The 24,989-nt window shown below is 36.3% G+C and overlaps 1 pseudogene; it reads right to left on the bottom strand.

Annotated features, from left to right (window-relative positions):
* Positions 1-12,254: 12,254 nt before the first annotated feature.
* Positions 12,255-15,777, bottom strand: LOC149748421 (taste receptor type 2 member 2-like; annotated as a pseudogene).
* Positions 15,778-24,989: the final 9,212 nt, after the last annotated feature.

Genomic DNA, 24,989 nt, shown 5'->3' with positions numbered 1-24,989 from the left:
CAAAGTTACTATAAAATAAAGTTAATCACTAAAATAACACACCAGTTAACAAAATATGTGGAAATAGGATTACTATTTCCTAAGCAATGCAAAAAATATAAATTAAATAATAAAATATGTTAATTTCATATTTCTACATTATACGGTAAACAATAGGAATGTCTGCATAGAAATTAAAAGGGTTTATAAATAAAAGATTTTTACAAAGAAAGGGTGAGAGTTTGAAGGTTGGCTGTCCCCTTCCAAGATTCATCCAGAGGGGAGAGCATGCTGGTCCATATTTGATATTTTTATTTTCATTATCATATCTATCTAAACTTAGAAGACTGATGCATGACTTTTCATAACCTGGGCCATTTAACATATAAACCATTAATTCTTACTCTCATCTAACTTTCACCAAATCACCCTAAGATGATCATTTGGCTTTGCATGTACAGTAGTCTACTGGAAGACAATGAGCTAGAAAAAAGAAATGAGTTAGTTTGGTTTATTTTTCTCATAAACTAATAAATCTGCATGTTCTGTTTTTCAGAATGGATAAAGAAAATGTTGAAATGTCTTCTGAACCTGGCTAATGTGACATCAGCCCTGACCTACGTACTGACCTGGAGCTGATGAAAATCAAGCCCTTGACAGTCAGTTGTTAATTTGCTCCCAGTATATGCCTTATTTTATAACTCTCTTGCCTCATTTCTGACCCTTCACATTTCTGTAGAAATATATTTTTAAGCTTCTGAGAAGCACTGAAGGCTCAGCCTTGACTAAAATTGTAAATATACCTGTCTCCTGCAGGGCTCTGAAATCTGGTTACATGAGCAAAGAAAGCACATGAGTAGACTGATTCATGGTCAGGGTTTTGTAATCTCCTGCCATGAAAAGACATGAAGATTGATGGTGTTGGTGAGACAATGAAGTGTCCCACCAGGACACACAGCTATGAAGAAACTGACGAGGAGGGTTATAAACTGGAAGAATAAGAATAGATCAAGACCTCAGAAGTCTCACTGATATAAAAAACAAGTATCGTGGCAGTTAGAGAGCTAGACAGCCATCAGACTAAGAAGCTGTGATTGCAGAATGCAGTGCTGGTCTGGCCCTCTTTTTGACTAGGTAGCTGGGAATGAACACGCTCATCTGACACCTTGCTGCCACTAAAGCTCCCATCTGTCTCTCTCTGTATATGCCTGGGTCTTCCTGACTACCAAAAATTGCTACTATGTGATATTTAAACTAGTGAGAAATTATCTTTAATTTTGCATGATACTTCATTTTGTCCTTATATTATGAATTTATTGTTACATATTATTCCTTGAATAATATGTGTGTAAAATTAAGCTTCTATAGTATAATATATGAATCATGCATTAGCATATGTCATTGTAGTCCCAAGACACCCCAGCAGAAAGAAATCAACTGGAGATCTAGTTGAAAGATTGAAGCCTGTGATGGCAATATCACATTATAATCCTCACTTTACATGGAAAAAGCTAAGGCACAAAGAAATACAAAGTCATAAGATGTGTAGCTGAGAAAGTCAGAAAAAGTAAACTAGCAATATTCTCATTCAGTCAAAGATTTAGTGGTAAATGTTGATATTACAAAAGCTATATTTTGGCCAAGATGTCTCACTGGAAATAAAAGAATGGCTTAATCTGCATTCAGTAAGCACAGTTATTCTCCATCTATGAAATTACACTGGTCTCAAGGATCAGTTTAAATGCCACCTCCAATAAAAGCATTCCCAGATCTATCAGGATTCATACTTCCTTCTGAATACAGCAATGGAACTTGAAGCTACATTTTGGCTTGTACCTTGTATTAAAGTTAGTTGTTTACAACATCTGCCCCCAAATTAGAATATAAAATTGAAACAAAGATTTCTATCTTTACAAACACTATGTAGGGTTCTTACCTTACAAAAATGCAAACTTTAAATGGTTCAACGGTTTGAACCATTTGGCAAGCAATTGGTTGCCAAATTCTGGAAATTACAGATGCTCCTTTTTTGAAACTGTATCTGAAAGCTCAAATATCTAATTATATTTTTTTCTAAATTTGCTTACGTATCTGAGTTTAATTTTGTAAACTTAAGTATTTGGGGAGACAGACAGACAGAGAGATAGATTGATATAGATATATACCTGATACCTAAATGATGCCAACATAAGAAAAGAGCATTGTAAAATATTCTGCTATTAAGATCACAGTGAACTCCTTAGACCACAAATTCATGCACGTTTGTAGGTTTATAAAGAAACTCAACACTTTCTTCCAGCTGGGCTTTCTCCTTCTTAACATATTTCATGATCTCCTATTTATAATATTATATATAAAGAGATTGTTTCTCTCTTAAATGAATTCATCTCATATATCTTAACATAAAACACACAGATTCCGAAGACTTAGACAAATTGACAAACTGGAATAATTCCAAATAAACACAAAAATCAGAAGCATTCATTAGAAAATCAGTAACTTCACTCACCATTTAAAACTGAGAGTTTTAATAAAAATGTTTACGGCAGTATGTCTCAGAAGATCTTTTCTGCAAAACCAAATGAGACTAAGCAAACAGATAGTTTATAAGGGAAACATTTAGCCTTTGCTTTACAAAAGAACTTGAAGTATATTTAAATGTTACCCACCCGGGTTGCTAAGAAACAGAATTAATTTTCTAAAGGAGTGAAGTCAGAGTAGGAAAAAAGAGTGAAAGCAGGACCTCTAATGTTGCCTAAAACCTAGCAACAAAGCAATAACTCCCGAGCTCTTTTTTGAAAGGTTAGAAAATCAACATACTACAAAACTCAATACTCAGTAAATGTCAAGAGGAAAAAAGAGAGAAAATAATTCCACTCCAGTGCAGTTTTCCTAAATGTCTTGACAATTTATTTTTCATATTTGTTTAGTAATCTCTTTTGTAAGTCAACGTGAGTTGACATTTAATATAAACACAATTTGAAAAGCAGTTTCAACTCTTTTATTACCTTGGGTTGAAGAAGGTTTGAGTTAATTTCCTTAATGTTCACTTTATAAGGCAAATGAAGATTACAAGTTCGTCTTCCTAACTTATGGCTTAACCTACTGATTTCTGCAAAATAATTTATGGAGAAAGCTTTCTATTTTTATTGATCAAATTCTACACTCACTGATAATATATATATCTTGGTGAGATTTAAAAAAAATAAACTTGTCATAGAAAATTTCAAATATGTACCAAAGTAGACAGAATTGTATAATGAATCTTCATGTAACCATCACCCGGCTAAAAAACTGATCAACTTATAGCTCAAATTGCTTTAAATATACCTCCAACTTATCTCCCTCCATTCCTCATATTATTTTGATGCATCATATCAACTTATCAGTAATTATTTTAGGATGTTTCCACTAAAAGATAAAAACACTTTTATTTTAAAAGCGTATGCATAGCACCACTATGACATGTAAAACAAGGAACATCAATTCATTGATATTGAATAGCCAGGCAAAATTCAAGTTTCTAATTATCTCACAAAAGTCAAATATTTTTGGTTTTGCTTTTTTCTTTACAGTTTGTTTGTGATTTGGGCTAGTTATTCACTCTCATTTGGTCCAAAAAATTCCCGTGACCTGAGCATTAACTTCTCTCTTCCTCATATTTTTCTAATGAGGCGTAAAATTTCCTGAACAAAGATCTCTAAGTCTGGAGTCTTTTGACTAGCTTAACTATTGTTTCGTCTGAAGTGAAAGTTCGCCACTGGGTGGCAGTGCATTACTTATAATTTTATCCCAGTTTGTAAACTGAGACTCAAAGATAAATTTGCCTGTACTGTTTTCCCCAATATTCAATTTCACTGTGTTTTTTCCTTGGGGAAATGACAGTAGAGTTGGGTTTACTCAATTTCTTACAGTTTTGATATAAAATTAATCTATCTTTATGCTGATTGTATTTCTCTTTCTCTCTCTTTGCATAGAGATGCATATGATTCTCAAAAGCATATGTTCAAAGTGCCTTTTATATTTGGTTCACTACTATTGTTTGCGATGCCAAAATACATATGATGTGGCCACAGATTTCAAGAAAATTATAAATAATTGGCTAGAAAAGATACAAACCTATAGGAATACATCTCAAGACAGGTACTAAATGTCAAATGGTCCATCCTGACAGTTACTCTCCTGGGAAGTTAATAAGGGGTAGGTCCTTGAAGTTTAAGAACGTCTCTGAAAATTTCTTAGAGCAACTAAGATCTATTCTAATTCTTGACAACAACAAAGTTCTTAATAAAAAGGAGAGGAAGGGAAGATGATTTAGATGGGTGGACAGCATAAAAGCTACTTTAATTCTCTTTAATGCTTTCATGAATGCTTTTCAAGAAGTTTCTGTTAGGGAAATACTATTTCATGGTTAAGTGACTCAAGTTATATATAGAACCATCCAAAAATCTCCTCTCAAGTAGATACTTTGAGTGTATAATAAATTTTTACTGCACATGAATATGTGTGGGATGTGCAAGGATCTGTTGCTCAGCTTCCACAAATTTAGGAAGGTACCCTGTTGTGGAAAATGAAAACCTCCACACTCTGACTTTTATGTCTCCTGGTATTAAGGAATACGCACATTTTTTCTTTACTTTAATATAATTTTATTATCATCTCCAATATCTAGGTTTTTTTCTTTTAAAAATAACACATTAGATATTTGCCCTCTGGTCTTTGGAATTTTGGGTATCATAAAAAGTAACAAAGCATCATCTTATCTCTGCAAATTAGTATCCCTTATTTTTCTGTGCAGAGATAAGGGGAAGAAAATTAAAGCATGAGAGTGATCACCATTTAAAAGTGAAAAAGAAAATGTCCTATAGTGTTTTCCCTTCCTTTCCAGCTAATCTCTTAAGCTGAATTCCTTGGCTCCAGTTTGGGGAAACTTTTTATTATTGTCTCCTAAGGGTCAGTCACATAAGCTATCCCACACCACCTCTCACATCTTTGTTCACCTGAATTATGAGCCACACTTAATTTAAAGTAAGATTCTGGAAATTAGAAGAGAAGAGTTTTTATTTTTTATTACCCACCACTAAGAATTTAATAGCTTCTAGTTGGAAGGCATTGAATGCGCACATTTTTGAAAAACCACTTGAATAACGTATGTTTATACAAATGAATTAACTTAAAGTGTACTGTAGTAATAATCTTATCACGTAAATGTAGTTTGAAATACTCCATAAATTAACAAGAAAAATAGGTTTTCAATTATGTTCAGAATAAGAAAATAAGAATGAGGGAGTTTCTTGGGCAGAAGGAATAATATTAATGAATGCCATTATGTAGCTAAACAGTTTTGCTTCTGTTTTATCTCCTCCCTTATGAAAGGGAACAATTTCTACACTGAAAATAGCAAACATGAAGAGGAACAAATTGAAGCTTGAGTTAGATGAGGAGACAAGATACTATACTTATTTACATGAATTCAGGTCCATAAAACCATAGGAGTTACACTTCAGAACAATGAGAGAACTGGCAGTGGGAAATGAGGTGGTACCCTGTGAAACCTTGTTGAGAGGACAGAGTTATATGAGTGGATATTGGAGATTAGACACACTTGAGTTTACCCTTGACACAAGGTGGGCCTCTTTGTGAGTGCCACCTAACATGCCACACAGTGTGGGTTAAGGAATGGACTTTACTGGGGTAACAGTTTTACAACCAAAGATCAGAAAAAAGGGGACTTGAGTTCTCAGATCTCCTAATATCCTCTAGGTGGGGAATGAGGAGTGGGGCACACAGTTGAACACGCGGTAGATGAACGTTCTAGGTGACAGGAACTCCTCCTGTTGCTCTCCTGTTTACAGTGCAAGTCTGAGAGCACCTTTATCAGTGGGGATGTGGGGAGCAGAGTACATTGACTAACGAGTTAACTGCACACCAGCCTTACTGAGTTTGGATGCCAGCTGTTCACAGGAGTGTCTGGGAAAGCCAGCTGCTCAGCGTTTGGTGACTTTGGGGACTTGTGCAAAGTTGCATTCCTATATTTTGAGGAAAAAAGCTAACAATGCAGGGGGAAGCTGAGATTAGAAGCAACCCCTCTCATCGGAAGAGGGAAGACCTCCCTATTCTAGCTGTCTCATTGTCCAGGCAGATCAAGGTGAGCTGCCTGGAGCATCTTAGGACAGTCATGCTTATTGCACTATAGAACGTCAATAAATTCTACAATAGGTTTTCTAGCAGACAACTGGTGAGTACTCTAGGGAAGAGGGGCTTTCTTTTCACTATTAGAAATGGAGATCAATTCACCGTAGATTTATCTACAAAGCAGGACTGTGTATGAATAAAATAGGCCTAATCATATGTGATGCTTTCACACTGTACCTAAATTTGGCTGCTCTGCACTGAGCCAGAGACTGCCTGGGTCATTGTTATTGATGTTCATAGCTCGTCTGTTGATTTGTGCTGTTTTCTTTCCTTCCTCCCATGAGACTGCTCAGATTTACCATGGTTAGAGAACTGCTCCTTCAGTTATCCATGTTCAAGTCACACCAATTAAAACATGCCCCCTTGACAAGAGTGTGAGTGATGTTTCAAAGAAGACTTATCCATTCCACATTTACTCACCAGGTCAAGCACTACAGTGCACAACACTGTCCCACATCTAAAACCAGCGTTATCAGTGACCTCTCCTAAGGACCTAGGCAAAATGGCAAACATTGCCTTCTCACCTCTTTCTACCACACCCTTCAGCCTCTTGGTGCCTTCCTTCACTCCCATGTCACATACTGCTGTCCTTTTGTCATCCTCTGGTGGTTGTGAATTCTTGTTTTACCACCTCATTTAGTCTGTTGCCTTTTATAGCATTCTAAAATACATGTTTACTCTCTTTTATGCCTAATAAAAATACTAACCCTGTTCATCATTTTTAAACTTAGTATACTTTACCTCTTTTCTCAAAGTACTGATAAAAATTTTTAGTTCTATTTGTCCAACTTCAAAACAGTAGAGAAATGGATTTAAGAATAATAAATAATCTACACGTCTTCCACAGAGTGGCAACTGAAAATTTTTCTTGACTTAATAAAATACCGACTAACTGATCTTTGCTGTGTGCCACTGTTCTAGGTGCTTTACACTTGTTAATACACTCAATCTCACAGCAGCCTTTGGAAGTAAGTCCTTTTATTATCTCATTTGACAGATGAGGAAACAGAAGGAAAGAGTTTAGTGACTTGTTCAAGGTTATAGAGCTAATAAGCAATGGGGCCAGAATGAAAATCCACCCCATCTGGCCTCAGAGGCCTGGTTTTCAGCCTCTGCAGTACAATAACTCTAAATCAGTGGTTCACAAGGTGGGGTCCCGAGACCACTAGCATGAGTATCATTTGAGAATGTGTTAGAAATACTAATTCTCAGGCCCTACCCAAAAACCTATTGAGTCGGAAACTCTGGAGATGGGGTGCAGCAATCTGTGTTTTAACACACCCTCCAGGCGATTCTGATGTTCAAATTCAAATTTGAGAACCTCTGCTTTAGAGGTTACTGAGGGAACTGCTAGTACAGATTCTAAAACTTTTTTTATCTGCTTTTTCTTTATGTGATTTTATGACTGAAATCAGAGAAACTTTAACACACTGCAGTGCATATGTTAGAACACTTGTCAACACTGATAGAGGTATAGAAAATTTTTAGAAAACTTAGCGTACATTTAAAAAGCAAAACCAGGAATTCCCTGACGGTCCAGTGGTTTGGACATCATGCTTTCACTGCCGAGGGTGTGGGTTCAATCCCTGGTTGGGGAACTAAGATCCCACAAGCCACACAGTGCGGCCAAAATAATAATAATAGTAAAAATAAATAAAAAGCAAAACCAGAATCTATTAATGATTTTAAGATGATTTAAAGGAAAAAATTTTTACTTCTGTGAAACTAGGTATTGAAAAAACTATAGTGGACCATAATGGGGAAGTAAGATTTTTTTAAAGAGAGACATAAGCATAGACTTAGCAACTTTTAAAATTATGTATTAAAACATATTGCAAAAACTAAGGGTCTCTGAAAATGCAAACTTGCATTTGAAAGAATCATAGCATAGAAAACTGGGTCCCATAAAGCTCCATCCTCTCCAATTCTCATAATTTTCCAGAGTACCATTTCCATTGTCTTTATCGTTTCTGTGAAAATATATACCCCTAGAGAAACTGGAAAACAATATTTGGCATAATAGTGAAAGAGCAGTTATTGATATAACCCGAGTTATGTACTTTAAGCATGAAATACTTTGTGCTCAGTGGATGTCGTATGGCAACTCTTGTTAAAATTTCCCAGAGTTATAACATTTAAATATTTTCTTTCATTCGTCTTTTATATATAGAATGGGCTCTCAGACAGTGTCACAAGAAGGATTCCATTAATGACTCATTCCCCTCAACCAGAAGTATATAATTTGGGTATCATTTTTCATGTGTCAGGGATCCTCTGTTCTGAGGAATCTGTGACACAGAGAAGAGCCCTAGAAAAAAACTGCAACGTTGATATGATACACCTTTATTTCCCATTGGCCTTTTTCTCATTCCACCCCTTACTGGCTCTCGTACTGAGATTCATCCCATCCAAGTCAAACATGCAGAGTTTATTTTTCAGAAGGCACCCCCTTATTGAAAATGACCTCCTCTCTTTACTCCATGGATCAGGGGTCAAGTAACTAATCCACATTTAATCCCTGCTACAATCAGAATACCTCCTTTTGATAACAAATCAACATTTGGTGTCACTAGTAGTGTGCGTGGCACATTCATAACCCCAATCATAGAAAAACTACATATGTCTCTTCATCCTGAGATTACTTATGTGAAACTTATTGGTAATTTCCCTATCTATCCCCTCAGTAAAATCCAGGAAGCTTGCCTTACAAAAGGGAAGGAGTTCTTAATAAAAATTTGTAATTCTTATTCGTTTAAAAGTTTGGATAGATATGTGTGTGTACGTGGGAAGGAAGCTTTTAATTTTCAGAAGATTTACTATTTAAGCAGTGTCACACAGAAGAGGCACAAGATTTTGGGGCTTAACTAGTAAAAGTTTTCTCTGTAGTAACTTAACTCCAATGGCTAAAACTAAAACTTTTTACTAATGAATTAAATATAAATTCTGTAGTGTTGATAAGAGGAAGAGAAAGCTGTGTCTATTGAGGGAGAAGCCAGAAGAGACAGAATAAATACAGACATCCTCAAATTCATTTTTAGGTTTGAATCAGCTGTGACGTGCCCAAGAACTGGAAACATGAACATTCTTACCTCTCAGTATTTACTTATTTACTGAATAAGTGTATATGTGGTCCTCTACAGTAAAAGATCTCATCCACCCATAACAAAGTCTTCCAGGATACAAAATTATCAAGAACACATTGGGAAAATAAGCCAAACTCCTATTTGCAGATTTCAACCTCCCAGTGACATGAAGTGTCTTTGTGGAATCTATGGGAATTCCTTGTCTTACCTGAGTCCTGAAAACGTCAAGTCCTGTATTTCTGCCGTAAACCTCTTTACCTCAAGCAGTTTCGCCACACGACTAATTGGTCACAGGGCTATTTCGCCATAAAAGATAAATAACTGGTTGATGGTTACATTACACTAGAAAAGGTAACCTATCAGTCTTTGCAAATTCTTAGGTGAGCTAATCCAAGCCTGGTTCTGTTAGGGTGAGTTATAACTTGTATGTTTTGTAATGGAAAATAATATTATTTAAATGCCATTAAAATTTCTCCTAAGAGAGACTTTATTTCGAAATGAATATATTTCTTAGGCTCCAATTAATATACTGTGATGCAGTGAGTCACAAACCTTGGTCCATAAAAAGTTGTATCAGAATTTTACAGGGTGGCTTATTATCCAGAATCTTGGGCTCCATCTCCAGAGACTATATTCAGCATGTCTAGGATAAGCCTGGGAATCTACAATTATAAAATGTTTCCCAGGTGACTTTGATGCACAATTAAGTTTAGGAAAAGAAATATGGAATTTAGATTTAGAAGGTGAGACTCAGGTCTAGATAATTCTAGACCAATTCTATTGTCTATTCTAGACCAATTCTATTGTCTCTTCAAGTGTAGATTTCTTCATCTTTAACACAGATGATAATATCCTCTATCAGGGTTGTGAGGATCCCTGAAATAATATACACAAAAAAAGGCAATTCTGGAATAGAAAATTACCTAACTACTGAAATACATTTTAAAGGCACTGATGCCTTCTTATACAGACTTTATGAAATCTTAGAATGCTTGCTATGCCACAGCCCCATTCCAAGGAATTCCTAGCCTGAAACCCATTCCAAGGAATTCCCAGCCCATAGCATCATTACAAAAGGTTCCCATGCCAACAGGCCTCATTCAGATTCCCATGCCAGAATTTTTCAAGGCATTAGTACCAATTTGCTTACTTATGTATAAATACTATTAATAATAAAAGATTCTCCTTTTTAAATTGTAAACTTTTATTTCACCTTTTATGAGTTTCGTTTTGTTTGGGTGAGCTCCTTCCTTTTTTTCTTCAATAATGTAAACATTATTTTCAACTCTATAGTTCTTTTTGTTAATGAAGATACTGGTTAATTATAGAAAAGTGGTTAAAAACAAAGTTACAACCATAAAATAAAACATTATTAAGCTGTTAAAAAATGCAAATTTCTCACATGTAATTTAAATGCAAATGTAGTATAAAGTATATATACAGCAGGATCCTCATAATGTAATAAATTATACCCATCCCATACATATATATAGTTATATATGTCTATATGATGTATATTTCAAATCCTGAAAGAATGTATATGAAAATTTTACCTGTGATTGTATCAGGTTCACTTCTAATATGTCTGTATTATCCCAATTTTTTTTTTTTTTTCGCTGCACTGCATGGCTTGTGGAACCCGAGCCCTCGGCAGTGAAAGAAAGGAGTCCTAACCACTGAACCATCAGGGAATTTCCCTGTATTTTCCCAATTTTTTACATTGACTGTGTATTATTTTACAATTTTCAAAAAACTACTAAAATTATTTCTTGAATTAAAAAAAAATAGATGAGCATAGTAGAGGATATAAATGGCCAAATGATATCAGATCTCGCCATGTAAATATCTGCCACGATTCCCTGCGTAATTCAGGCACTAGCATAAATAAGACTTTCAGCCTGGCCTAGGAGACCAGGGGGTGTGGGCTCCCCCAGGATGATGCAAAAGCTTGTAAATCGGTTCTATAATCTGAGGAGTAGTTTCCAGTTACACAATTAGCCAAAACTCAAGATATAAACATAGTAAATACCCATTTTCCCAGCAGAGAGGTTAGTCCCACCTGACCTATAACAAGTGAGACTGGTACAGCAATTTCCCTACCATATAAGAGTCAAGGGATACTAAAATGTAAATTGAGCACCTATGTGTACCTCATTTCAGACTGTTAGTAAACCAAGTATGAGATGAAATAGATAATAAATAATTTCACCCAATAATAGAATAATTCAGACATTTGTGAAATATTTTTTAATTGACTTTGTAGGGACATAACAGAGAAATGTCATAGGATGTCATAGGTAATAGGTTGAATGTCATTTCTTGTCATGACTTTCAGAATCTAAAGTTGCCTGTAAAGAATACCGGAAAGGGACTTCTCTGGTGGCGCAGTGGTTAAGAATCTGCCTGCCAATGCAGGGGACACGGGTTCGAGCCCTGGTCCGGGAAAATCTCACATGCCCCGGAGCAACTAAGCCAGTGCGCCAAAACTACTGAGCCTGTGCTCTAGAGCCTGCGAGCCACAACTAATGAGCCTACATGCCACAACTACTGAAGCCCGCATGCCTAGAGCCCATGCTCCACAGCAAGAGAAGCCACCGCAGTGACAAGCCGCATACCGAAATGAAGAGTAGACCCTGGGCTTCCCTGGTGGCGCAGTGGTTGGGAGTCCGCCTGCCGATGCGGGGGACAGGGGTTCGTGCCCCGGTCCGGGAGGATCCCACGTGCTGCGGAGCGGCTGGGCCCGTGGGCCATGGCCGCTGGGCCTGCGCGTCCGGAGCCTGTGCTCTGCAACGGAAGAGGCCACAGCAATGAGAGGCCCGCGTACCGCAAAAAAAAAAAAAAAAAGAGTAGGCCCTGCTCGCTGCAACTAGAGAAAGCCCGCGCGCAGCAACGAAGACCCAACGCAGCCAAAAATAAATAAATAAATAAAATAAATAAATTTATTAAAAAAAAAAGAATAATGGAAAGAAAACCAAACAGAGAGGGTACTGACTTTAATGAGAGAAGAACCAGGTTTGAATTCCAATTATACCACTTGACTGTAGTTGAGTGGACTTAGGTATGTATAATGACCTCTCCAAACCTTAATTTCTCAACTGTAAACCTGAGATAATTCTACTGCCTACTTTACAAAGTGTTCTGAGAATGAAATAAAGAATTGTGTGTGGAAGTATTTTGTAAAGTAAAAAAATTCACACATACATGTGCACATATTCACACACATATCTAGTTTTTTTTTTCCCCACCCTGGCAACTTTTAATCCATTTAAACTACAATTTATTTACAATTAAAATGACTACCTAGCTTTTTATTTGTTTAAGAGCCAGTGAGGATTTCACAGATTCAAACAGATATCCTGAGATGTAAGATACTACAAAAAATATTTTCTTCCCCAAAGCAACAGAATTGAAGATTTTAAAAGAGCAGAATCAATTCAAATCTAGCAACAGATTTCAAAGCTTTTACTTTAGATCTTCAAGTCATTTGCTGCAGCCATACCTCAGACAATATTCCTAGTAGGAGGGAAGTTAAAACACCAGTTGAATGATTTCCTGCTGGGACTCCATTGTCAGCAACCTCCCTCACATCCTATTTTGGTATGACTTTCACACTTCAGGGGGTTGAAAAATGTTTCTTCAACTCGTAAAAAAATGGAGACCCTACATTGTGTATTTATATGCCAGCTCTATTTGCACCTTATCATTTACCAACCTGAACTAGTAACTAAAATCAAAAGCAAAATAAGACTTTAATCTGTGTATCTAGCAAAATAAAACTTTAATCGGTATATCTGAGTACATTGCCCTGACATACACACACTTTCAACATATAATTTGCATTTTCAAATAATTACACTAATGACTCTCCTTGGAAAAGTTATGTGCAATCAAATAGCCAAATTATTATACTGTTTCAAGTCTTAGACTAAATCAATGTGATGTTGCTCATCTAAACCAGAAGATTCTCAATGACCTGGGAAGACAGATAACAGAATTACTTTGGTCAGCCAAGTGAAGTCTTAGTATTTTTTTCCGATTTCTAACACAACTGGCACTCCAATGCAAGTACTAGTTATCTATATGTGTTACTGTCATAATATTTTTAAGTACACAAGTCCTGGAAAAAGAGATATCTTATCCATCCAACATCAAAATTAGTGCTTCCATGGGAGAGAGAGAGCACACAAAACACATAAATAAACAAAAACAAAACACAAGTCCATTGAAACCATGACAAGGAAGTACAAAATGTTTTACACTGATCCTCCTCTTCATTGATTCTTTCTGAGGCAGAGAAGTCTCCTGATTGGTTGTTGGAACTTAGAATTACTCAAGATAATTATAACCGAATGGCCAGAGGGATATATGCTGCCATTATGTCCTTCACCACAAAGAAGCACTGACTCCCATAAGGAATACTGAATGTCATATTTGCCATGAAGGCAGCAAAATAAGAAATAAAGAAGCAAAAGAATGTTATCACTGATCTTAATGTATTAATATGGGCTTCAGTGCTGGCGTTTCTAAAACCAAGAGGTTCATTTTGCATCTGCTAAGCGTGCTTATAGAGAGAAATGAATAACATAACAGTTCACCTCACAGATATGGCCAGAGGAAATATTAATGCCAAGTTGACAAGAAGCACTTCATTAATCTGCTTTGTCTTGAGTTTAGTCCTCTTTAGCATGGCATCCCTGAGGACATCAGTATCCACATTTTTAGGGTAATCCACCTTGACACACAGAGTTGCGATGCTCACGGAGGTCAGCAGGCTTCCCAGAAGCAGTCAAGGCATTAACTTTGAGATCCTGAATTTCAGCCAAAGAAAACAGTACTGGGTGAAGTGTGTTATCTTGAGGCAGTAAAATACAGAGAGACAGGTGGCAAACCAGAGACTGACAGAGCTGAAAAACATCCCCAAAAAATCGTCGCTGTACCATAAATTTTTACTCTATAAAAGAGTGGAAAGAACATGAGAAAAACTTTACCATGAACACTATCTGCAAACCAAACCTAGACATCCCTATGCATATGAAGAGGAGATGCATTGCTGTTCGCTTTCTGCTTTTGACCAATTCATTACCGTTGATGATTATAAGAAATCCATTTACTCTAATCCCTGTGATAAATTCTGCTGACATGAGGATAACACGAAGACGAGCTGACAAAGAGGAGGCCATGTTTCCTACCACAAATCTTACCTTTTCCTTGTGGATAGTGTCAAATACCTCCTCCATATGATGTTGCAGATAGAAACATACAGCACTGAGAAATCTGACCTTCTGCCAACTTCTGGATCGTAAGTAGAGTCTACCACTAGACTTTTTCCTTAAGGAAGAAAAACTGAGGGAGTACTTTTTTAATCTGGTGCCCTGAATTTGAAACTGAGGGAATGCAAATCCAAAGATCTGAATGACGGTTAAGTCTCCCAATTACATCCCAGTAAAAACTGCCATATTGGCATTATTCAGTTCTCACGCTTACTCAATTATGCCAAACATCTGATTATAAATATTTTTTATTTAGGTTAACACTATTTCCTTTCTGTCTTTTGTTTTTTCCTAAGGACAAATGCCACATTCTTGGGACAGACAGCTATTTCTTATTATTGGCACAAGTATCCAGTCTCAGATGTGACTGTTTCTTTTTTTCCCTCATAATAATCACTCCAAGACACTTTGAATGAATCCTTCCTGATCCTCCACCCCCACCCCAGCCCCACAAAAGACAATTTTTTTCTCCAGACTTGAAAATCATTTCCTGGGACCTAACTTTTTTTTTAAATTTATTTATTTTTGGCTGCATTGGGTCTTCATTGCTGTGTGAGGGCTTTTCTCTAATTGTGGCAGCGGGGGCTACTCCTCGTTGCGGTGCGCAGACTTCTCACTGCGGAGGCTTCTCTTGTTGCGGAGCACAGGCTCTAGGCACACGGGCTTCAGGAGTTGTAGCACACAGGCTCAGTAGTTGTGGCTCACGGGCTCTAGAGCACAGGCTCAGTAGTTCTGGCACACGGGCTTAGTTGCTCCGCGGCATGTGGGATCTTCCTGGGCCAGGGCTCGAACCCGTGTCCCCTGCATTGGCAGGCGGATTCTTAACCACTGCACCACGAGGTAAGCCCCTGCAACCTAACTTGGTATAATAATCCTTCATTACCCTAAATGATCTCTCATATTTTCAGTCTTCTTGGTAAAATTCTGACCTAAGGGTCAGCAAACCCCAGTGATAAAAGTAGTGCATATTCAATCCACATGCTTACATCAAGTCTGCTCATGCTGAAGAATATCCCTTCAAAAGGTAGATGGTACAGAAACTTCAAACCACAAACAGAGGGTGTAATTACATAGGCGTTAAAATGATTTTCCTCCCTTTATTGCAAAGAGATGTTCATATAACCTTGCCGAAAATTAGTTACATCACATGTAAGGTGTAAATAAATCATTACTACTTCATAACTAATATATGGTGCTCAAACTGTTTAGTTCAGTGGCTAGGTCATACTAAGCACTCAACACATGGTAACTACTAATTAATACTATTAAATGTCTTATTTTATTTACCTCAGCAAGAAAATATCTTGTCTACAAGATCTTCCTTGTCTACAAACCATGACTTTGTCCAGTGAATGGTATTTGCCTTGCCCCATCGCCTCTAGGGTCTATTCCCAATTCTAGGTACAGGTGAAGAAGCTTCATCTCAATTCCAGACTCTAGACAAGTGTCATGTTCCTGTGGTGAAGGAGAAGAAATGGGATTTGTACAGTATACAGCTTAGTGTCCTAAATTACCTCTCTGAGACTGGGTTATATTTATTGAGTGATGGCATTTAAAAGGATATGATAACTGGATTGTTATTATATCTGACTGCATCTGGATGTCATGGGACTAAGGCAGCAAGCAGCAAATAAAACTTAGTAGTAAGCATTCAGTAAATATTGTTACTGAATTTTTACGGAAAATGAGACACAACTCAGTTCTGGAAAGATACAGAATTTCTTAGGATTCATAAAAACCTTATTGGTAGAAGAAGTGAATCAGATTCCATCACACAAATCCCCATTTTATAGAGAAGGATATTTTGGAATCCTAAAGACTAAGTGACTTATTCAAGGTTTAAATGAGTAAAAACTGGCAGAACTTGTATAGATCATTTCAATTTTCTGATCTTACATTTCCTCATAAGCAAAACAAGTGAAGAGGAAAAAATGAATTATCTACAATTTTGATTTTGTCAACATTTTCACTCATCTTCTGCCAAAATCTTGAAAGTTTCTTCCAAAACCTTGAATTAGTTGAGCTGCCTTTGCATGAGCTTTGTCCCATGTAGGACACAGGATAAGATTTCTTGATCCACTGATTAATATATTGGATTAATATCCTGTTTTTGAGACAATTGTTCTCAACTTCTCCCACCCCAGCTGAGTCATAATGTTTATTATAATTCTACTTTGAAGGTCTTTCCATGTGCAAATTATAATTTGTGTCTCAGACAATCAGTGAATGAGGAGGTAGAGGAGAGCTCAGTTTCTCAAAGAGACTGTGTAATTGATGACTTCACTATCTCCTTACCACATCACTAAAATTCAGCTTTCATTGTACCATGGAGCAGTTTAAACCAACAGGAAATTAAGGATGCAACACTTTTGAAAATTGTATAAAGCTGCAAAATGTAAATAACTGCTCTGAACTGGTTGAATATGACATATATGTATCTAAGAAAATAGAAGAGAGGCAAATTTGGGAAAGGGACATTTTAATTTTTTCATTGCAATTGAGTAAATGTTAAATTACATAACAGAAGCAGACCAAAGAAGAAAGGCTTATAGTCCAAGAGTCAGAGAGAAGTAATTAGAATGGTGTACTAATAAAAGTAAGACACATGCCTTCTAACTCCATCCTGAAATGGACTGTAGCCCACCTTCAGATGTATAACATTCCTTGTAACATGCATGTAATCAGGAAAAGTAGCTCACAGCAGAAAATGTGGAAATAAAAACAAATGTATTCCCCCAAACTGAGATATTATAAAATAATTTATAAGTAAGTGGGGTGTAATTAAATAATACACTTTTACCAAAATACCGAGTTCAAAAAGCTCATTTAATTTCTTAAAATTTTCTAATATTTTTAGAAGATAGAATTATCTCTATTGTAGAGATAGGAAAATATGTCTTGAGGTGTTAGATAACTTACCTAAATTTAACCAGACAATGCATGACAAAGGTAGAAATATGTTTTGATCTCCATATACACAAACTGATACACTTCAGACACACTTAGTCACACTTTCTACATAGCTGAGCAATTTCTTATTCTGAAATATAAAAAGAATACAACTCCAAATCATAGTTCAGAACACACATAATAACAATTAAAAAAATCATGAAAGCCTGATATTATTTAGCCAATTTTGAAGACCAAATTGTTTCAATACATTTAAGTAAACATTTACAGTGTTTAGACATTTTGACAGTGATCTGTGCCTTCTTCAGTGTTTTTTTTTTCCAATATCCATTTTTTTCAATATCTATTTCACATACAAAGTGATCCTATTCCAACACAAGACCCCTCTATACTTTTATATTTCTGGAGGCACTGTGGACTCAAAATGAAAATAGGTAGCAATTTGTTGGAGAATGATATATTTGTTACTATTTTCCTGATCTTTCCAAGGATAAATTCTTAAAAGGAAAGATTTATAGCAGCTAGAAACCAATCAGCAATGAGTTAAAACTCCAACACCATCATTTATCTTCTTTAGCTTTACTATGACAGTTCAGGCTGTCCATGATACAAGATCAATTTCTGTCCTTTGGGTTTTTTTTTTTTTTCATGTCCTTTGTTTATGAGAGATATCAAAAGCTTAATCAAACAATATTTTTCCTTGTCTGAGATCTAGCTGATGCTACCTTGAGACAACATTTGTAGAAAATAAAAAGCTCTGTGCTCAATTTTAGTGATACTGACATTTCAGAAGAACTCCTAATGAATTGAACTGGCGATATACGAACCTTTCAGAAGATCATATGAAGCAATCCATCCACAGTGAACAAAAAAGTAGCACAAACTTTCCTTGATTTACATATGGATGTGGTCATGTGGGCCGTCTGTGCTAACTCAGAGAAAAAACAGAAAAACAGATTATGTTCAAAGCAGCATGTGTAAATTGAGCTTTACCCTAAAAGGTATCCACATATAAAAATGTCAACACTTCTAAGAGACATTATTTCTTCTGAACCCAAAATATCAACCTAGTATATGTATGACTGTGACATCCAAAAACTAGTGAAAATAATAGAAATGTTTCCTCTTCTAAGATTACATGCATAGTACATTTGTGTGTGTGTGTGTACAGTAATATGTGTACTTACATTCTGCTGATTCTGCCCCTTGGAAATGTAACATAGATTCTAGGAAACAGGTTAACCAGCTGATTCTAAAGTTTGAATACTGGATTTTTGGAATTGAATTTTTCATTTGGACTAGATATGTGTTGCTTCTTTTAAGTGCATATATTCTGATTCTCTAACATTTGGCTATCACTGGTAACAGGTAGAGGAAAATGAGGGGAAAATTCTTGACAGAGTTTATGTATTAATGCTAGAGCAGTTCTGGCTCTAAGTGAAGAGGAGTATATGTCCATTCACTGTAAATCTTGCAAATTAACATGCAATGACCAGTCAATAGTTAGCAGTAGCCAATAAAATAAATATGACAAATTATAAAGTGAGCCTATTTTTCCTAGGAAGTTTAAGAATATCTGTTAAAAAGGTAACTCAATATGACCATGGATTCTATAAAAGTGAAAGCAGAGTCTATGGTGAGTGTCTCGTTCTCTATCATTTGTATTAATTATATGGTCGTTGGCATCTTAAATATTATCCCTGTTGTCACATCTGTAGCTTTGCAAAAGTCTGCATCTAATCATCACATTTAGCTTGAGAAATAAGAATCTAAACCTATGATATCCTTTATGCAGTTCAGCAGGTATCAGCATGTGAACTCACCAGATTTCCAGTGTACTCTGGGCTCCATCTGTAGATGATGTATTAAAAGGTATCAAGACAGATTAAAACGTAAATCGCGGGCTTCCCTGGTGGCGCAGTGGTTGAGAATACGCCTGCCGATGCAGGGGACACGGGTTCATGCCCCGGTCCAGGAAGATCCCACATGCCGCAGAGCGGCTAGGCCCGTGAGCCATGGCTGCTGGGCCTGCGCATCCGGAGCCTGTGCTCTGTGACGGGAGAGGCCACAACAATGAGAGGCCCGCGTACCGCAAAAAGGCGTTAATTATGAATACAAGACTGGCTTCTAGGGAATACCTTTTCAAATCAGTTTTTTCCATAGCAAATCATCTAGACACAATGATGTCCACTATTTGATTATAAAAAAACAAACAAAACAGCTTTTTGGTGTCATATAATGTAGATTCAGAACATTTATCATATTCAACAGTGTGACACAGTGGACTTACTGCTCCCCCAGTTAATGTGGTATCTTGATTGTTTTTTTCTGGTTAACTAACATATTATTGATCTATTGTGAACTTCACTTAAAAATCAGAATACTTATTGTATGTCTTTGTTTATAAGAAATCTCATTTTCATATTTCTTGTATATTTTTAAAAGAAAACTTTCTAGTTTTTTTTACAAAAAACATATTTTCTTACCATTTAGATTTTTGCGGTCATAATCCATTGTCAAAATACAGATATTTTTATAATTAATTATTGTATTGTTCTTCTTTCATAACTAATACAATAACATTATTTTAACTTTTATCATTAGTAACTAGGTCATAAAATACCTAAATCTGTGAAGTAATAAAAGAGATTACTAATTAAGTAATACTTGAAATTGCTTAAATGGCATATTTCTAAAGATAAAATCATGTACTATGGTTTTTAATACCATTTATCTAGTCTTCATTTTGTTATCAAGGTAGTTTGTATACACAGAATGACACATATTTACATGGGGGAGGGGTTGTAGTTCCTGCTGTCTGCTTAGACATTAAATCACCGCAGTGTAGGTAAATGCAGATTTTGTTTTATGTAAATAAGTGAGATGGTGAGTCTTTTTACTAATACATATTTACATGTATTATCCAGATTTTCACTGGTGACAGTAAAACTTAATAGCCATGGTGCTTTATGGAAATGTACTTTGAAAAGTTAAAAATACCATATAAACATAGGGAAGCATTATTATAGATGAGTTAACTATTATTATTATTGTTTGCCCTCATAATATAAATCTGTAATCATAATTTAAATCCATTATTAAATTTACTAGTCCAATAAGCTGAAATACTGAAATAATTTTTCGTATGGAAAGAGATCTCCTTAGCTGAGCAAATATTCATGAAGATATATGGATGCTTTGTGCCACACACCTCTATGTCTATGAAGAGTTAACAACTTTGGGTGAGGGAGGAATTTCAGGACACCAGCTTTTGGTAAAATAAAACACAACTTTCCAAGCAGAGGTGGATTTATCAAGAAGCTAATGAAGCAGAAGCTTCAGGGCCTCTTATTACCACTGGCCAAGGCCTTGTAAGGGAGCATAGCCAAATATTTTTTTGTAATATTTGCAAAAGTAAAATATTTTATCTGAAATTTGCTAAGACTGCTCTCTCTTCACTTTGTTTTCTTTGTACTTTCCTCACGTTAAGTGGGACTGGAATGACTGCAGCAATTTGTGAGATTTGTCTAAAAGGAAGCTGAGTTGGTGATACATTGAGATTAAGTTTAATATGATACACTTATGTGGTTCACAGTCTCTTACTTGGATGGTTACATAATATTATTACATAATAGCTAGAGACATAGCTGTCTCTGTGCAGGAATGGCTTTCGACCAGCCATCCTACCAATTCGGCTGGGTGTCATTGTTACGGGTCCAAGCTCCTACTGCTTCCTACATGACAGGCCAGTAAATAGAGTTGCTGGGGCAAGGAATAGTAACTTTATTTGGAAAGCTTGCAGACCAAGAAGATGGTAGACAGGTGTCCCAAAGAACTATCTTACCCAGTTAGAATTCAGGCTTCTCTTATACTAAAAGGGGAGGAGGTGTGGCTGGTTGTTGCAAAGTTCTTGCTGCCAGAATCCTTTGCTCCTGCAGCTGTCCATGTAGGTTTGGTCACAATGTTCCTGTAAAACACCAATAAGACAACTGGTATTTTCTGTTCTGCAACTTTTTATCTCTATGAATGGACAAGCGTTATACCTTTAAAGGTCAGAGCCTTGAGAATAGGCTATCATGCATATTTCAGGTTATAGGCAACATTGTTTTACAGAGGTGCAGAGCCAGCATGACTAAGCACAGGCAACAGAGCACAAGGGTTAGACCTAAAATAAAAGATCCAATACGGAGTCTGGTTTGCTCTTCTCTGTTACATCATGTCACAAAGATGTTAGCACCTGAGTCAGAAGCATATTATTTTATAAACATGTCCAACAACATCTAACACTAGAAGTATAGAAATGGAGAAAGACTTGGTCTAAAAATAAACATATTCAAAAGCTAGTCTGTAAAAATTTGTCCTAGCCTTACAGCCTATAAACAAAAGAAACAACAACCCTAAAACTTTACATGATAGCACTAGTTGTAAACAGTGAATCTGAAAGAAATTTTTCTAAATTATTATTAATAATAAAACATTTCAAGCAACTGTGCTAAAAGACTGAATTATCTTCCTAGTTTCTTTTTAAAGTGGTATAGTATTGCTTTATGTGAGAAGGCACTCAAAGACTATGCAGCCAAAAAATGTAGGAAAATGTATTTTAGAAGTGAGGCAATTATTAATAAAAGTATGCATTTTGTTTGCATTTTGTGATGCTTATGGTATTTGCCAGCTTTTTAAAATGTGTAATATGTTGTAATTTCTCTTTCTAAATAATTCTCACTTTTGTATCTGATTTTGTGTGCCTAATTTTGTATTTTTTTAAATAAAAAGGGCCCAGATTATATAAACTGTAGGCCTCATAAAACTTGTTTCTGCCCCTTGAGAATTTTACAAGGAAAGACTCCAAAAGGAGAATCTTTAGGAAATAGTGGTCCAACAACCTTTTTTTTTGTGGCTTTCTAACTTCATTCCTGATGCTATCACCACAATCAGCCTCTGGGGAGATAGGTTTCTTTCTCTTTGTTTAAATCCCTTTAAATTTCCCTTCCCAACCCTCAAAAAGAAAGTTTGCATCAAAAATGTTACAGTTAGTCATCTTTGTATGGCAGGATTATGGGTGGTTTTTAAAATATATATTCTTTTGGCATTGCTTATATTCATTTTCTACATTGAAAAGTACTGCTTTTATTTAAGAAACTGAAGTTGCAATTTTCAAGAACTTGGCTCAAGCACAGATAAAATAAAAACTATCTTTGTTCTCATAAGCACGGTTCAACTGATATTAATTTACACGATTGAATATTTACTACATGCCAGGCCCTAGAATTAACTAACTAATTCATTACAATGTTAATTTTAAATGCATGAAAAAATAAAAAGAAGCGACCTCCCATGGGGACCCAGCCTGAGAAGCAGGGGCAGGAGATCTGAGACTAGGGCGGCGTGAAAGCCGTGTGGATGAAAGCTCTTGGTGTTGCAGCCAGGAGTCAGTGCTGTGCCTCTGACGTGGGAGAGCCAACTTTAGGACACTGGTCCAAAAGAGACCTCCCAGCTCCACGTAATATCAAACAGCAAAAATCTCCCAGGGATCTCCATCTCAACACCAACACCCAGCTTCACTCAACGACCAGAAAGCTTCAGGGCTGGACACCCTATGCCAAACAACTAGCAAGACAGGAACACAACCCCACCCATTAGCAGAGAGGCTGCCTAAAATCATAATAAGGCCAACAGACACCCCAAAACACACCACCAGACGTGGACCTGCCCACCAGAAAGACAAGATCCAGCCTCATCCACCACAACACAGGCACTTGTCCCCTCCACCAGGAAGCCTACACAACCCACTGAACCGACCTTAGCCACTGGGGACAGACACCAAAAACAGCGGGAACTACGAACCTGCAGCCTGAGAAAAGGAGACTCCAAACACAGTAAGATAAGCAAAATGAGAAGACAGAAAAACACACAGCAGATGAAGGAGCAAGATAAAAACCCACCAGACCTAATAAATGAAGAGGAAATAGGCAGTCTACCTGAATAAGAATTCAGAATAATGATAGTAAAGATGATCCAAAATCTTGCAAATAGAATAGAGAAAATGCAAGAAACATTTAACAAGGACCTAGAAGAACTAAAGACCAAACAAACAGTGATGAACAACACAATAAATGAAATTAAAAATACTCTAGAAGGGATCAATAGCAGAATAACTGAGGCAGAAGAATGGATAAGTGACCTGGAAGATAAAATAGAGGAAATAACTACTGCAGAGCAGAATAAAGAAAAAAGAATGAAAAGAACTGAGGACAGTCTCAGAGACCTCTGGGACAACATTAAACACACCAACACTCAAATTATAGGAGTTCCAGAAGAAGAAGAGAAAAAGGAAGGGACTGAGAAAATATTTGAAGAGATTATAGCTGAAAACTTCCCTAATATGGGAAAGAAAATAGTTAATCAAGTCCAGGAAGCACAGAGAGTCTCATACAGGATAAATCCAAGGAGAAACACGCCAAGACACATATTAATCAAATTATCAAAAATTAAATACAAAGAAAACATATTAAAAGCAGCAAGGGAAAAACAACAAGTAACACACAAGGGAAAACCCATAAGCTTAACCCCTGATCTTTCAGCAGGAACTCTGCAAGCCAGAAGGGAGTGGCAGGACATATTTAAAGTGATGAAGGAGAAAAACCTACAACCAAGATTACTCTACCCAGCAAGGATCTCATTCAGATTGGAGGGAGAAATTAAAAGCTTTACAGACAAGGAAAAGCTAAGAGAATTCAGCACCACCAAACCAGCTTTACAACAAATGCTAAGGGAACTTCTCTAGGCAAGAAACACAAGAGAAGGAAAACACATACAATAACAAACCCAAAACAATTAAGAAAATGGGAACAGGAGCATACATATTGATAATTACCTTAAATGTAAATGGATTAAATGCTCCAACCAAAAGACACAAACTGGCTGAATGGATAAAAAAACAAGACCCATATATATGCTGTCTACAAGAGACCCACTTCAGACCTAGGGACACATACAGACTGAAAGGGAGGGGATGGAAAAAGATATTCCATGCAAATGGAAATCAAAAGAAAGCTGGAGTAGCAATTCTCATATCAGACAAAATAGACTTTAAAATAGACTATTACAAGAGACAAAGAAGGACACTACATAATGATCAAGGGATCAATCCAAGAAGAAGATATAACAATTATAAATATTTATGCACCCAACATAGTAGCATCTCAATATATAAGGCAAATACTAACAGCCATAAAAGGGGAAACCGACAGTAACACACTCATAGTAGGGGAATTTGACACCCCACTTTCACCAAAGGACAGATCATCCAAAATGAAAATAAATAAGGAAACACAAGCTTTAAATGATACATTAAACAAGATGGACTTAATTGATATTTATAGGACATTCCATCGAAAAACAACAGAATACACACTCTTCTCAAGTGCTCATGGAACATTCTCCAGGATAGATCATATCTTGGGTCACAAATCAAGCCTTGGTAAATTTAAGAAAATTGAAATTGTATCAAGTATCTTTTCCGACCACAACGCTAGGAGACTAGATATCAATC

Source organism: Delphinapterus leucas, chromosome 9, assembly GCF_059928025.1.
Source record: "Delphinapterus leucas isolate spDelLeu-1000000601 "Yukka" chromosome 9, BTC_Dleu_Yukka2, whole genome shotgun sequence".
NCBI classification, from domain to species: Eukaryota; Metazoa; Chordata; class Mammalia; order Artiodactyla; family Monodontidae; genus Delphinapterus; species Delphinapterus leucas.
The sequence above is the reverse complement of the archived record's forward strand: the minus strand, read 5'-3'. Positions and strand labels throughout refer to the sequence as shown.